We start from the raw sequence: 14667 nt of genomic DNA, 5'->3' as shown, positions 1-14667 counted from the left end.
AAATGGAGGGGCTAAATCAGGAGGTGAATCCTCCACTTCTAACTCTGTCGATTTACATATTATGTCTGAAGCGGCCTCAGCTGAAAGGTTTTACTCAGTTGAAGAAGACTCCCAGTCACAGTCACTACCTACAGGAGAGAGTTCCGATGAGTCAACTAGGATAGCCACAGGTAGAAGCTCTCCAGTTCAGAAATTCACACAGAAAAAACGATTAGCTAAAAGAAAACCCTCTTCAGCAAGTAGTACTACCGATCCTACTAAGAAACTAGCCTGGGACTACTCTACCACTACATTTTCTTTTTTAGAACAGGATAGCCCGGCTACAATGATTGGGGATCAGGGATCCTCGCAACCTTTACAACCCCCGGTTACATTGGATTTATTGTTTAATAGTCTGAAATTAATGCAATCCGAGGCTAGAGGGGAAAGTAGGAGGGCAAGGCACGAATCAAGGAAGGTACAGAACAAACTTAGGAAAATAAGTCAAAGACAAGACGAGATGGTTGAAAGGGTGGCCCATGTGGAGGAAAGAACTGGGAAAGTGGAGGATGATCTGCGAGAGCTGAAAATGTATAAGGAAGAACATCAGAAGGTGGCTGAAGATGTAAATTGGAAATTGGAGGACTTTGAGAATAGGCAGCGCCGTAATAACATCAGATTGCTAGGAGTAGAAGAAGGACTGGAAGGGGGGGACATTAGAATGTTTGTTGTGAATTTACTAAGAGGTGCTTTCCCAGAACTAACAACATGGCAATGGGAATATGAAATTCAAAGAGCCCACCGCTTTCCATTTTTCAAAAGGGGCCAGGACGGAGCCCAAGGGGGGAAACCAAGGGCAATTTTGATTTTTGTAGGGAATTTTCTTTTGCGACAGCTGATTCTGGATAAGGCTAAACCTGAGTCCAGACGGACATTTAACAATGTTACGTTTTTTGCAAGGCCCGACTTTTGCCATGCTACAGTAGAGCGTAGATGGAGGTTGAGGCAATTGATACCGATTATCCAGACCCTGGGCTCAGAAGCTTATCTACTATATCCTGCTAAATTGAAAGTAGTAACCAAAAGTCAGGTTAAGTTTTTCTTTTCTGAGATTAAAGCAAAGGCCTTCATGATAGAAGTTCTGGGGTACAAGGAGTGATAACTAGAATAATGATGATGGTATCCGGTTTGAAGGTGGTATGAAGGTGGGGAGGAGTGGCGACTGCTGATTCCCTGGCGATCACACATAGGTCATGGGTGACCTATTTGCCTGTAGGGGAGGGTGGGGGAGGGGTAGCTTGGGGTGGGTCAGGAGGGGGCAGAAAGGGGGGGAGAAAATGGCACACATCATGCGCAACATACGTACAGAGATCTAGCGAGGGTCAAGTACAGCTTTTAAGTATAAGGTGGAACAATGAAATAAAGAAAGAAAGAGGAAACTGGGAAAGGAAGATGGTTCTGATTTTTGATGTTTTTTAATGGCTTGCCGAGTTGTTTCAATGAACGTTTGTGGTCTTAATGACCTTCAGAAGAGATTACGGGTCTCTGCTTTTTGTAAGGCATTATATCCAGATTTGATTTGTCTCCAGGAGACCCATGTTGAGGGAGGTAAGGGTTTTTTGTTGGGGCAGTTGGGTTTTGAAGTATTGGCGTAGACTAAACAAGCCTCAAAAACACGGGGGGTTGCAATTCTGGGTAGGGGGAGAGAATGTACGGTGATTAGGAGTAAGGTAGACACGTGGAGAAGATGGGTCATCGTGGAAGTAGTGTTCAGAGGAGCTAGATTTACTCTGGTCTCTGTGTATGGTTCAACATGTGATGAGCCAGACATATTTCAATTTTTGGATCAGGAGTTGACAACCTGGGTGTGCTGTGGGGATTTCAATATTAATCGTCCTGCTAGTGTTGAGCTACAAAGGGATCACGGCTATACTGGGCGTAAGAAGAGGGTACATAGGGCTATAGTAGATTTGGCCGTGCATAATGCCTTATCAGATGTATGGGCGAATTTACATCCAATGAGCGACGGTGATACTTTTTTTTCAGCACCACATAGAATTACTGTTAGGTTAGACTATTTCCTAATTTCTAATGTTTTGCTCTCCAATGTATGTATTAGAAAGCTACCACGTCTGATGTCGGATCATAACCCACTGTTACTGACACTGAACCTTAACGGCATTGTAAGGAAAGCTTATAAATGGACATTTGAGAGAGCGTTGTTAAAAGATGAGAACTATTGTAAACATATGGAGAAATTGATAACCGAGTTCTGGCTTAACAACAAGGGTAGTTCAAGTAGTGGTAACATTTGGGATGCCTTTAAAGCAGGGATAAGAGGTGAGACAATTAGTTTTACAACATTTAGACAGAAGAGTGAAAGAGAGAAGACAGAACTTCAAATGAACTCACTTCTGGTTGCAGAGGCAGAACTTAGTAGACTTATTATATGTGGGAGCCCATTGGATCAAAAAATATTGGAAATAATGATGTTAAAGAGTGAAATTGCTGAAAGAGTTACTAGCAAAACGGCTGAAAATTATCTTGCAAAAAAGGAACAGGTGTTTGAGTATAGTGAAAGGGTGGGACATATTCTTGCTGTCAGAACTAGGCAGAAAGCTAACGCTGGGGATATTAAAAATATGGTAGATAACTCAGGGAATGTGATTCTAGACTCTGATGGTATAAGGAATGAATTCTGGAAATACTATACGGATTTGTATGATTCTGAAACCAGGGTGGGTAGAGATGAAATAAGAGATGAAATAAGAGACTATTTGGGAAATATTCAGCTAGATGTATTGGAAATGGAAGATCAGATTAAGCTGGACTCTGATATAACGTTAGATGAAGTCACGATAGCGTTATCAGAACTCCCATCCTCTAAGGCGGCAGGACCAGACCTCATTCCAATTGAATTTTATAAAACCTTTTTTTCAATTATAAGATTGGAGTTACTGGACAGAGGGAAGTGCCAGTCCCAGATTCTTGGGGGGGGGCACTGAGATTATAGTTATTTTAAAGAAAGGCAAGCCATCCACAGCCCCAGGGTCATATAGACCAATCGCTCTTATGAATGCAGATGTGAAATTATACTCTAAAATTTTGGCAACAAGGCTGTCCACTGTTATAGACAAATTAGTTTCACCAGATCAACATGGATTTATCCCCGGGAAAGGCACCACAACACATGTTAGAACAGTGATTACCTGCTTTGATGCTATGGAGGTTGCCGGCGGCCCTGCGGCAGCCTTATTCCTTGACGCCGAGAAGGCTTTTGACAGGGTCGCATGGGATTATCTGTGGGAAATAATGAAATTATATGGCTTTGGTGACAATTATATTAGGGCAATCCAGGTTTTATACAAGGCACCTACAGCAGATTGTATTCACATCTTTGCGCTTCGTCCCCAATTAGACAATCTACGAAAGGGTATTGAAGAATTTATGCGTCATACATTTGGCTTAAATGTGACTCTAATACCAACTGTTATTATGCTAGGGGTTAGGGGATTTAGGGGTGACAATATTGAATTTGTATTTTTAGCAATGGCAGTTTATAGGTTATTAATTGCTAGAGTATGGCGGGACCCTCTCCCTCCCACAACACAACAATGGATTGCTTTATTATTGGGGATATTTAACCTTGAAAAAGGTATATATGCTAGGAAAGGTAAAAGAGCAAGAAGACTGGGTTTGAAAATATGGGAACCTGTATATCACTGGAAAGAGAGAGTAAGTGCATGTCATGGTCAATAATATTTTGTTTTTTCCACCTTTATATGTTTATGTTTAAGTTTCTCTTACAGTAATTATTTTGTTTAATTTTTGCATTGTGATCTCTGTTTATACAACTGGCATTTTCTGTATGTTGTGTGCCAATGTAACAAAATTTTTTAATAAAAATATTAAAAAAAAAAAAAGAAAATATCAATATGGACCTAAACAATCAGCAGTGAACCAGTGAATATGGATACTATATAATTACTATCTAAAAAATAGATTTAGTATAACAATGTTTGGATATTTTATTTTATTTATTACTAAATTTCTTATTGTATTTCATATTCATCTTTAAACATTGATTTCTCTAAAGTTCATATAGTCAAAATACACAATTTCTCAATTAATACAGTAACCAACAATGTCATGGCTAAACAATATAGTCGATCCTACGCGCGTTTCGGCTTACAGCCTTCATCAGGAAGCCATGATTAATGTTTCCAAGAGAAACCTGAATGTTGACGATAAGAATTCTTATGCTAGTTGCTGATCAGTAGAGGCAGACAGATGGACTGTGGTGAAATGCATTGTGGATAAATATTCAAAGTCGTCCCTCTATGTGCATCACAGTATTAGGCTGGCGGCTTATATAAAGGTCATATATTTGTATTATGCTAGAAGTGGCGTTTCGATGACGCTCTCAGTGGCTTAAATAAATACAACAGCCCAAGCTGGCAACATATGTCATCCTCTCCTATGGCGTCTACCTAAAAGCTCATTTAAGGCCAAGTTTTCAGTGGAGTCTAGAAGCAAGAAGAAAACGGTGCACACTTGTCTCTGCAGCACCTTGAAAGTGTCAGCACCTGAATGAGCTCTTTCCCACATGCAAATGAGCATTGGGCCTTAGCCTCTCCGAAAATGGACACGGAAATCGGCTTGCAGTCCCATAAAAATATTGAGAACCATCTAGCATTGATTGACGACGCCTTTATTTCAATGGCAAATGATGTCATATTGCATGCAGACAAACTGAATATCCAAATAAACATACTGCAAAAAGTTGCAGGATTGATTGCTGGGCTAGATTCTAAACTGGAGACTTCAAATTCATTGATCCACAGAGCCCAGGCTACTACAGCCTTAATGGTCAAAAAAGAAGACTGCAGATGCAGCCCATAACTTCAGAATCTAGGAAAGCTCCCAGAGATCATGAGCACTCTAGTGAAGGACCTTAAGAACAAAGTTAATAGGCGGCCAGACACCCACACGCCCTGTCCCAACAGAATACAAACCCGAACACAAGCAAGAAGGACCCACTAACCAACAACAAGGACACCCCACGCAAAATATCAGGAGCCGCAGGTGACCAAATAAACAGGGTACAAGAACCAGAAATAAAAATAGGCTGCATTTTGGATAAAGCCCCAGGAACTATCAACAAGCCAAAGTCCATAATTACAGATAGTCAATACTTATCCAGAAAAAACAAGAAAAAATTGAAAAAGCTAAATAAATCAAGCAAAATTAAAAACCCCAATGAAGGGTCTATTTTATATTGGCTCGGACTGGAAACTAAGGAGAATGAGGACTACCATAAAGACCATTGTGATGTTATTACCTCTCCTCAAAAAACGACCGCAAAGAAAACCAAAACTACAAGCATACAAACGCACAGGACAACCAACAGTAAAAATACTCCTCTTGACTCCTTAGGACATTCTATGGCGCACCCACCCAAAACCCTGACACGACTGACCAAGAATCCAGGTGGAACTTTAACAACACACAAGCTGAAGAAACAACCCTTGAACAAAAGAAAAACCTGGAACCTAACTTATACCAGCATGCAGCAACCACTGCGGACTATCCAAGCACGAATAGCATCAATCAAGGAAAACCAGATTTATGCAAAATAAATAAAAGTGTTCCCACAATAGACCATAAAAAGCTCCACTTAAAAACCACATTCATTAATCACAGGGAAATGAAAACTACTCAAACATGTACCGACCACCAACACAAGCTCTGGAGTAATGTTCAAGGGACGGTAGGAACTTCATTTCTGCCTAGGGACGACCTGGATTCTCAGGCTCTAGAAACGTGTAACTCCACAGAGGCCCCTGACATGCCAGAGGAAACTCGGCATCAAACTCTCTCAGTCACTGATGAAATAAAAGATCAAGAAAAATTAAAAGTATTGTTGTATCCTGAGTATAACTCGCAGGGGAAATGGGACATCCTCAATAGAGGCAATCTGCTGAGGTTGTGCGCAAACATTCGGAGGTTAGAAAAAATAAAAACAACTGATATTGACAGTGTGTCCTTCCTCGCCCCCGGATCAAGCGAAACAAACGAGACAACAGAGATAATCTTCGCCTTTTTGCCCATGGCCGAGACCCTGAGAGGGAACTATAAGCAACTGGAAAACTGGGGCATAAAAATTATGACCCCGGCGATTTTGAAAAGAAGCGACCCAAAGGACCTGCAGGGAAATCAGGAACTGAACAATGGGTGGAGACCTACAAAGGATTCAAATTGTCCAGCAACTACCACTGGTTCTATTCTCCATGGTAGGTGGATCAAAAACAAGTTTGACCAGCGACAGCTCAATCAAAATAACAACACACGCAGAAGGGGGCATCCGCTCCTATTCCACTACGGAGAACACTAACAAAGACTGGTCTTTTCATCCACAGGCTCGAAATCCCTGCCCCTTACACCAAGTAGCTCGCTAACATAGAGATTGTGACATCTGAGGACCAGCACCCCCTAAGTCAGTTTTGATCAGCACAGGTGCCCTTCGGATAACATCCAAACACTAAAAATCATGACCTGGAATGTCGCAGGGATCATTAAGGTTTTGCAGAGCCCACTGGCACCCACATTTCTAGAAGGAGCTGACCTTATCTGCACCCAAGAAACATGGGCAACTACACTCATACCAATAAGAAGCTATGCAGCATATGCCAAACCGGCCATCAAAAATAAGATATTAGGGAGACCCTCTGGGGGATCTCCATATACATTAGGCACTCACTGAAAGTAAACTTCACAGAGGTAAAGAACTCCTCAGACATGTTTCTGGCGGGTACCCTTAAAGGCCTTAATATGGTCGACGGACCACTATTGATTCTTCTGATTAACGTCTATTACAACCCCCATGGGCCGGGCCTCAACGACAAGCTCAACCAGTTGATAACTCAGATAGAAGATTTGCTTATACAGTTTGCATTCATGGAATCCATTATTCTAGGAGATTTTAATGCTCACCACATAGGCGACCATGTGCCACAAAATCCCAGCTCAGGGAGCACCAGGATCTTCAACGCCCTTATACAGACGTACAATCTGGCAACAGCGCACTCTCTATTCACAAAACATAACCCTGGGGTCTTCTTTGCACCAACTTATAACAATCAAACCACAATATATTATATATTTTTAAGTGAGAAAATACAAAAACTCAGGACAAACTATATTGTGCACCCACCGACGGAAAAGGACCATGCCGCCTTAACTGTCCAGTTAACTATCACAGCAGACATTCGCCACTTTCTGCGTTGCATTGGGGCATCCAAAGAGGAAGAACAGCATAAACTTCTTAAAAGAATCAAACGGGGGCCGATGCCAATAAATACATTTGATTCTTGGAAACAAATGTGGGTAGGCTGGCAAACCAGCTCAATCAATGGGGACATCATAAGTGAATGACTCTCTCGCCTACAAACTAGCCTCATTGCTTCGGGCGAGCACCACTCACAGAACTCCCACAGACCCAGCACACTCCGTAGGACATATCCCAGCAATAAAGGAAAGTGCTAAACAATTAAATACCAAACGCAGAGCTTACCAGAAAACCGGATCAGAGTCTGCCAAAATGCAATTTAAATCAGCTGCAGAAATCCACTCTAAACTGGTCTGGAAAACAAGATGCGAATGCATTGAGACAAAATGGCTTAAGTTCTCTGAACTGTTGGCACCAAGTAAATCCCAAGAATTTTGGCATTACTTAAGCAACCTTACCCATGGGGCCACTAATAGAGAGAATCTAATTGACGCGGGCACTTAGGTAGCCCAAGTGAAAAGCTTCTACTTGGACGTTTCCAACCCAACTCTTCCAACTAGCCCATTAACACCAGGGGAGGGAACAGGCAACTTTACCCCTGAATCCACTCTTTCGCTTGATGATCCAACCCTCCTAAGTAAAGGATTAGTCTGCACTACCCTAAAGAAGATTAGACAGAACGGAGCACCTGGCCCGAATAGGCTGCCCGGCTCCCTCTTCAGAGAAGACATAATCTTCTGGATGGAAAACTTCACACAGCTATATGCCGAATGTAGGCTCTTGGGGGATGTTCCAGATTCCTGGAGGGGATCATTGCTCCACCCAATATTTAAAAAAGGGCTCAACACGATCCAAAGAACTACTGTATGATCGCCCTGCTGGACATCGAGGGCAAAGCTTATGCAAGCACTCTCCTAGCGGAACTAGCAGACTGGGCTGGCCATGAAGGCCTTTTGCCCTTTTTTCAGACCGGGTTCAGACCTGGGGGCTCCACCGTGGATAACATCATTGCCCTGTCATATCTAGCCCAACAAGCGGTGACCCATCGAACCCTGCCACTCTTTGCCTGCTTCATCGACTATTCAGCAGCCTTTGACGGGGTAGATCGTACCATCCTCTGGCATAAACTGCCATGTTGAAATATCAGCCCGCCGTTACTGCAAGCAATTAGATCACTGTATTCTCAAACTTGGGTTAGAGTCAAACTCTCGACTGAGTTCGCCACAGAGTAAATCCCCACAGGTCGGGGCTAAAACAGGGCTGTGGCCTGGCCCCGATGCTATTCAATTTATATACAGCTGACAAGGGTCAAGCCCTGCATGGAGTCACTTTAGCAACCCCCAGGATCGGGCACACAAAGATCAAACTGATGCAATACGCAGATGACCTGGTTCTTTTGGATCACACCAAAATTGGATTACAAAAAGCGCTTAAAGCCCTTGCAGTCTTTAATGTCAAAACTAAGTTGGTTGCTAACCCAACCGAATCTAAAATTGTGATTTTTGACCACTATCCGAAAAAAGGGGCCATGTGGTTGCTGGGTCCGTTGACCTTGGATTGTGTACAACATTATAACTATCTAGGGGCATGGCTTAGCGAAACGGGCCGCCCACGGATTCATCTTAACAAACTACAGGAGAAAGGGAAAGGGGTCACCTACACTCTCTGCAAATTACACGCCACCCTAGATACCCCAAGAACAACCGCCATTCAAAGAGTACTGAGGGCGAAACTACTACCATCTATCAATTATGCCCAGCAGGCCTTTCCAGGGAAATTTGGGAATGACCTAGAAAAATACACTGTACTGTCTACAAAAAGCTATTTCGCCTACCAGCTTGCACCAGGAACAACTTAATCCATCTAGAGTTTAACCTCAATAAAACAAAAACTGGGAGAGATGGCGGCTCTGAGTAAATACTTCTACTTAACAACGGCAGCCCCGGAGAGCTCAATGAAAGCCATCATAAAGTACATATTTCGATAAGCCGGTCGTCGTGAGGTGCATGGATCCACTGGTTGATAACCACTAGTTGCGCCGCCCAGTAATATAGCTTGACGCTTGGTAGCGCTATACCGCCATCATACCAACTGCGAGTCAGCTTGGGGTGTGCTATCCGCGCCGGACAGCCATCCCACAGCAAGTTCGACACTTCGGCATTGATGGACTGGAAATAGGAAAGCGGAACCGGGAACGGAGTGTTCTGGAGTGCATAGAGGAATCTAGGGAGCGCCAGCGTTATAAAAAGCGCTGCTCTGCCCAGCAAAGTGAGCGGGAGACCGCCAGTGTGCTACGTCAGATTTTAGCCTATTAAGTGGTTTAAGCAGGTTGTCTGTCCTAAAGGTGTTGGCCTGAGGTGTTACATAGATTCCCAAATACGTAAACCCCCTGGTCGTTATTTGCACAGGACATTCCAGAGGCAGGGGTGGGGCCGTTCCGCGTAGTAGGTAAAGCATAGATTTGGACCAGTTAATAGTGTAGCCTGACTGCTTTCCGAACCTTGTAAAAATATCCAGGAGGGCCTGCAGGTTATCCCCTGAAATAGCGGTGTTGTGCGTGTAAAGACCGTCAGTGGCTCCAAAACCAGGGTAAAGAGGAGCAGCGATAGCGGGCACCCCTGCCTCGTCCCTCTGCCAAGCGTAATCTCTCAGGAGATATGACCATTTACGATCACATGTGCCATTGGAGCCGTATAAAGAAGCCGGACCCAGCTGCAAAACCTGGGACCAAAACCCATCCGACCCAGAACGGCAAACATGAATGGCCACTCTACCTGATCAAAAGCCATTGTCGCATCTAGGGAAAGGATTGCTGTGTCCTGGCGAAGAAGGTGGGTCCGCGCCAGCACGCTGTGCAGGCGCCACATATTGAGGGAAGTGTTACGGCCGGGCATGAAGCCCGATTGGTCTGGGTGGACCAGTGTTGCCAGATGCGACTGCAGTCGTATTGCCAGTGTCTTGGCTAGGAGTTTCGCCTCCATATTAATCAGGGATATCGGGCGGTATGATGATGAGCTTTCAGGGGCCGTACCCGGTTTGTGTATTGGGACTATGGTAGCTAATCTTTGACCTCGGGGCAAAGTTCACTGCTGTAGGCTGTCATTATACATGTGGACCAGTTGGGGGGTTACTTTGATTGTCACCTTTTTATGAAATTCCACCGGTAGCCCATTGGGCCCCTTCGCTTTGCCCGTGTTTAGCGCTCCCAATGCTTTCCCAAGCTCTTCCACTGACAGGTCAGCTTCCAATGCTTCCATATCCTCCTCCTGTAGTATTGGTAGCGGTATGTCTGCCAGCCAGTGCGCGCACTTCTCCTCTGTTGCCTATGCAACTGGAGTGTAAACCTTTTCGTAATGTCTTGCTAGCTCCTCGACAATGAGCCGGGGGTCAGTGATTGTCGTACCATCTCCTAATGTAAGTTGCGCTACCCACCTACCCGCTCTTTCTTTCTGTTCCAGCTATGCCAGCATTTTCCCTGTTTTGCCCCCAAGCTCGTAAATTCTGTGCATTGTGCTCATGTGCCTTGCCTTGGCATCAACCTCCGCAGCAGCCCGAAACTCCTGTCCCGCTAGCGCCGCTGCACGTGCCGTAAGTTTATTGGGGTCTAGTCCATGCGCTTTCTCCGCCTGCAGCGCTGTGGCTTCAAGTGAGTCCATGACTTGCCGTCGTATCCGCTTGTGGCAGGTGATAGTGGAGATTGCGTTGCGTGCCCCCTAATTACCGATTTGTAAGACTCCCAGAGCACACATGGGGAATCCACTGATCTCTCGTTCTCAGCAAAATAAAGGTCTGTAGCTGTCACCAGGGTCTTAGCTATTTTGGTATTCTGGAGAAAGCCCGGGTATAGTGGATATACCCTATGCAGTCGGGGGCGGTGGGCAGTGTAGGTGAGCTGTATTGGAGAGTGGTCTGAGATTTCCCAGGCTAGGTGGTTAATTGCTGTGACATTCTCGGGGGGGACCGCCAATCTAAGGATATAGTCGATACGGGAGAGGCTATTGTGTGCTGCTGAGTAAAACGTGTGCTGTTGGTCCGTGGGATGTTGGAGTCTCCATATGTCAGTCAAACCCATGGCTTCAAGATAGTCTCTTACGAGTTGGCTTGGTCTATTGCTATCTCTGGGTGGGCAGCGGTCGAGAGCTGTGTCGCAAGCTGCATTCAGATCCCCACCTAGGATTAATTCACCTTCCGGCAATTCTAGTATCAGTTTGCTCAGATCCTGCAGTGTTGTTTGGTGAAGTGTCGGGGGGATGTACACGGAGACCATGTTGTAGCTGCGCCCCTCCCATTGGCAAGTGAGTGCTGCAAACCTCCCATAATCGTCTCTCCATGTCTTGGTGATCACTAGGGGGAGCTTTTATGTACCAAGACGCCTACACCTCTAGATCCAGAAGAGAATTCCGCGTGCGCTGCCATTTTAAACCCCCAGGGGTTGAGCGCCATGCATGCAGGTCCCATTAGGTGGGTCTCTTGGAGGAGAACTACGGTTAGCGCGTTCCACTTGAGATATTGCAAGACTAAACCCCGCTTAATTCTATGGCCCAAACGATTAACTTTCCATGATATTACTGTCAATGGGGGGGGGTGACCATTTGTATTCGGGGATCATCCCCGGTGTGTCTGGTGCTCTGCATGGTATCTGCGGAGTGCAATGTCAGGAGTTAAGCCGCAGTGGCTGCACCCGTGCCCTACATGGGCGCCCTGAGTGTCAGACCTGCGTGTTACTGCCCCTAGGCTGGACTGCATAACTATAACTTGAGAACAAATGCATACAACCATTGCATAACTACAAACCCCGCCCCCCCTCCCTGCCCAGCGGATCCAAAACTATCCACCTCCCCAACTGAGCAGAGAGCTTACAGTCCCTTGTAACCTGCATAACGCAGGAAGGGTGAGATCTCGCCATCCCTGGTGGTTCCATTTTCGGAATCAGTCTCATTATGGCCGTGAAGGTGTAAGATCTCCTACCTTTTGCCACCGTCCCAGCGTGATCTATAATGTCTGTTCACATCTGTCACGGATGATCATGATAAAGCGGACCCCCCCGCCCCCATAAGCGCCCCCCTAGCATCCTCAGTCCGCAAATGTATGTGCTTGGTCTATTCTTCAGTCGAAGCACCACCTTGCAGGTGTGTTACAGTCCCACCTCTGCAGTGTCTCCAGCGGCAGTCCGATCTATATTAGCTACCTTCCTCCTGAACGTCGCGGGCCGGTCCTCGGTTTTTGGGGCTCCTCGCCGGTCTATTATAAACAAAATGGAGAGTAAAGGGATTTTATCCACCTCGGTGGACAGAAGGGTACTCCCAATCCCCTGGATAGGTAACTATATAACAAAAAGGAGGAGTACCACCATAGATAAGGCTAGAGAGCGATATCGGTGGGATGGGATTCTAATGAGAAAAAAGAAGAAGTTCTTCTTTGTTTTTAATAAACCCCTCACTCACCGACATGGTCGGTGACATGCTTCATCATCGGGGCCACCTTGACAGCCGAGTGCCATCAAGGTGTGCTGCAACACCTGGGATACAGTGGAGCGGGTATGTGAGTGATGAATGTAGAAAAAAGAAATCAGTGAGTTAAAAATTGTCCTGGTATGGCTTATACAATATTTTATTCTAAGACTACTGGACAATAATAAAAACAGTGCGTGTCGATACAGTGAAGGTTTTATTCTGACCAAATGTATCTGTGAAATATGTGTGAGGTCTACATGTTTCAAACCGTTGGGAAATTACCGGTTTTTCTTCAGGACCAAAATAAAGGTGTTGGGTGGTCAGGGTACACTAACACCCTGCCATACCTGCAACCCTTTGTTCCCAAATAACAAAGAGGTTGTTATAGGGCAAAGAAAAAAGCAACCCAAAAGTGGTTGCATTAAAAGCAGAAAAAACTCCTCTTTTGGGGTTTAGAATGCTGCACGGGATTAGAGGGAAGGGAGGCCACAATACAGGAAACGTATTAGTTTCAGTGGTCTGTTTACAGCCGTATACCTATTTCGCCCCTCCATACGCCCGCCGGTCGCCAGCCTTCCAGCCAGTCTCTAGCTTCTCCCGGGGTTTCAAAAAACCATGCCTTCCCCTCGGATTCTACTCGGAGCCTTGCTGGGAATAGCATGGAGTATTTGAGTTCACTACTACACAGCTCCTTTTTGACTTCGATAAAGCTTCTCCGTTGTTGCGCCACTGCCGCTGTATAATCCGTGTAGAAGGTGACCTCTGCGTTGTCAATCTTGATTGGAGGGGTAACATGCGCCGCTTGCAAGATGGCGTCACGGTCTTGGAAGGTAAATATGCGCGCCAAAATAGGCCTTAGTGGTTTCCCCGGTTTCCACCGAGAAGTAGTTTGAGAGGCCTCGCAGTTTCAGCTGTTTTTGAATTAGGTCCTCAACAAAGAGGTCAAAAGCCTGGTCCGCCGTCGTCTCCGGCACGCCAACCAGGCGCACATTGTTGCGTCTTGATATCCCTTCCTGCTCGTCCAGTTTAGCTTTGAGCATCATATTATCTTGCTCCAGCTGGGTCATTCTGGCCTGGAGGTCCGCCGTGTCCGCCGACAGTTCATTTGTAGTTTTCTCAACTTCTCCCAGTCGGTCTGTTACCTTGGCGAAGTCTGCCTGCATGAAAGAAATGTCGGTTGATATTGTGCCCATAGAGGATTGCATACTCTGCAGTGTTGCCATGACGTCTTTTAGCGTGATTTCCCCATTGACCACCGAGCTGGGAGATGGTTGCGTGGAGGACTGCGTTGTCGTACCCTTTGTCACCTCAGCGCCATCTTTAGTATAGGCAAATTTGTCCAGTTTTGGGGCTTGCGCCTGCCCCCTTGTCCCTTTGCCGCTCATTATGACTCCTGGGTCCACAGCCTAGTATCCTATTTTTTTGCGTTCGTCCGCCGAGCACTGGGTCACTGGATCCTCTATTGCCCACTTGGTTCCCGATAAAGGAGGGGGGGAAAGCACTTCCTACTTCCTTGGACTGCACCAGCCTTTCCAGGCCCCTGTAGGTTGCTGCAGGGTGTGGCAGTTATGGATCCGCATTTCTGGCTGCCTGTGTGGCACTGGTCTGGCCTTCCTATTCTTCTCGGATCCCGATTCCCCAGGCGCTCATAAGGCCGACAATTCAGGAGGCCCAGGAGATCTCCGGTGGCCCACCACGCATCTCTCCTGTTTCTCCCGCGGCCTCTCCAGCCGCCCACGCTGCGTGTCCCCCGAGCAGGCGGCGGGAACCCCAGAAGCAAGGAGAGTTCGCCCACATTGGTAGACGGGCGCCGTTGGGAGATAGCCTCATGTGCTGGCTCCGGTCTTGCCTGGGCACCCGAGGCGGTCCTTCCTCAAGTTGCGCTTTTCCGGGTCTCGCCTCTACGAGAGTCCCCGGCCTCAGCTGGGCGTGTAGGCCTCTTAAATC

Source organism: Lissotriton vulgaris, chromosome 2_1 (genome assembly GCF_964263255.1).
Source record: "Lissotriton vulgaris chromosome 2_1, aLisVul1.2, whole genome shotgun sequence".
Lineage (NCBI taxonomy): Eukaryota > Metazoa > Chordata > Amphibia > Caudata > Salamandridae > Lissotriton > Lissotriton vulgaris.
The sequence above is the reverse complement of the archived record's forward strand: the minus strand, read 5'-3'. Positions refer to the sequence as shown.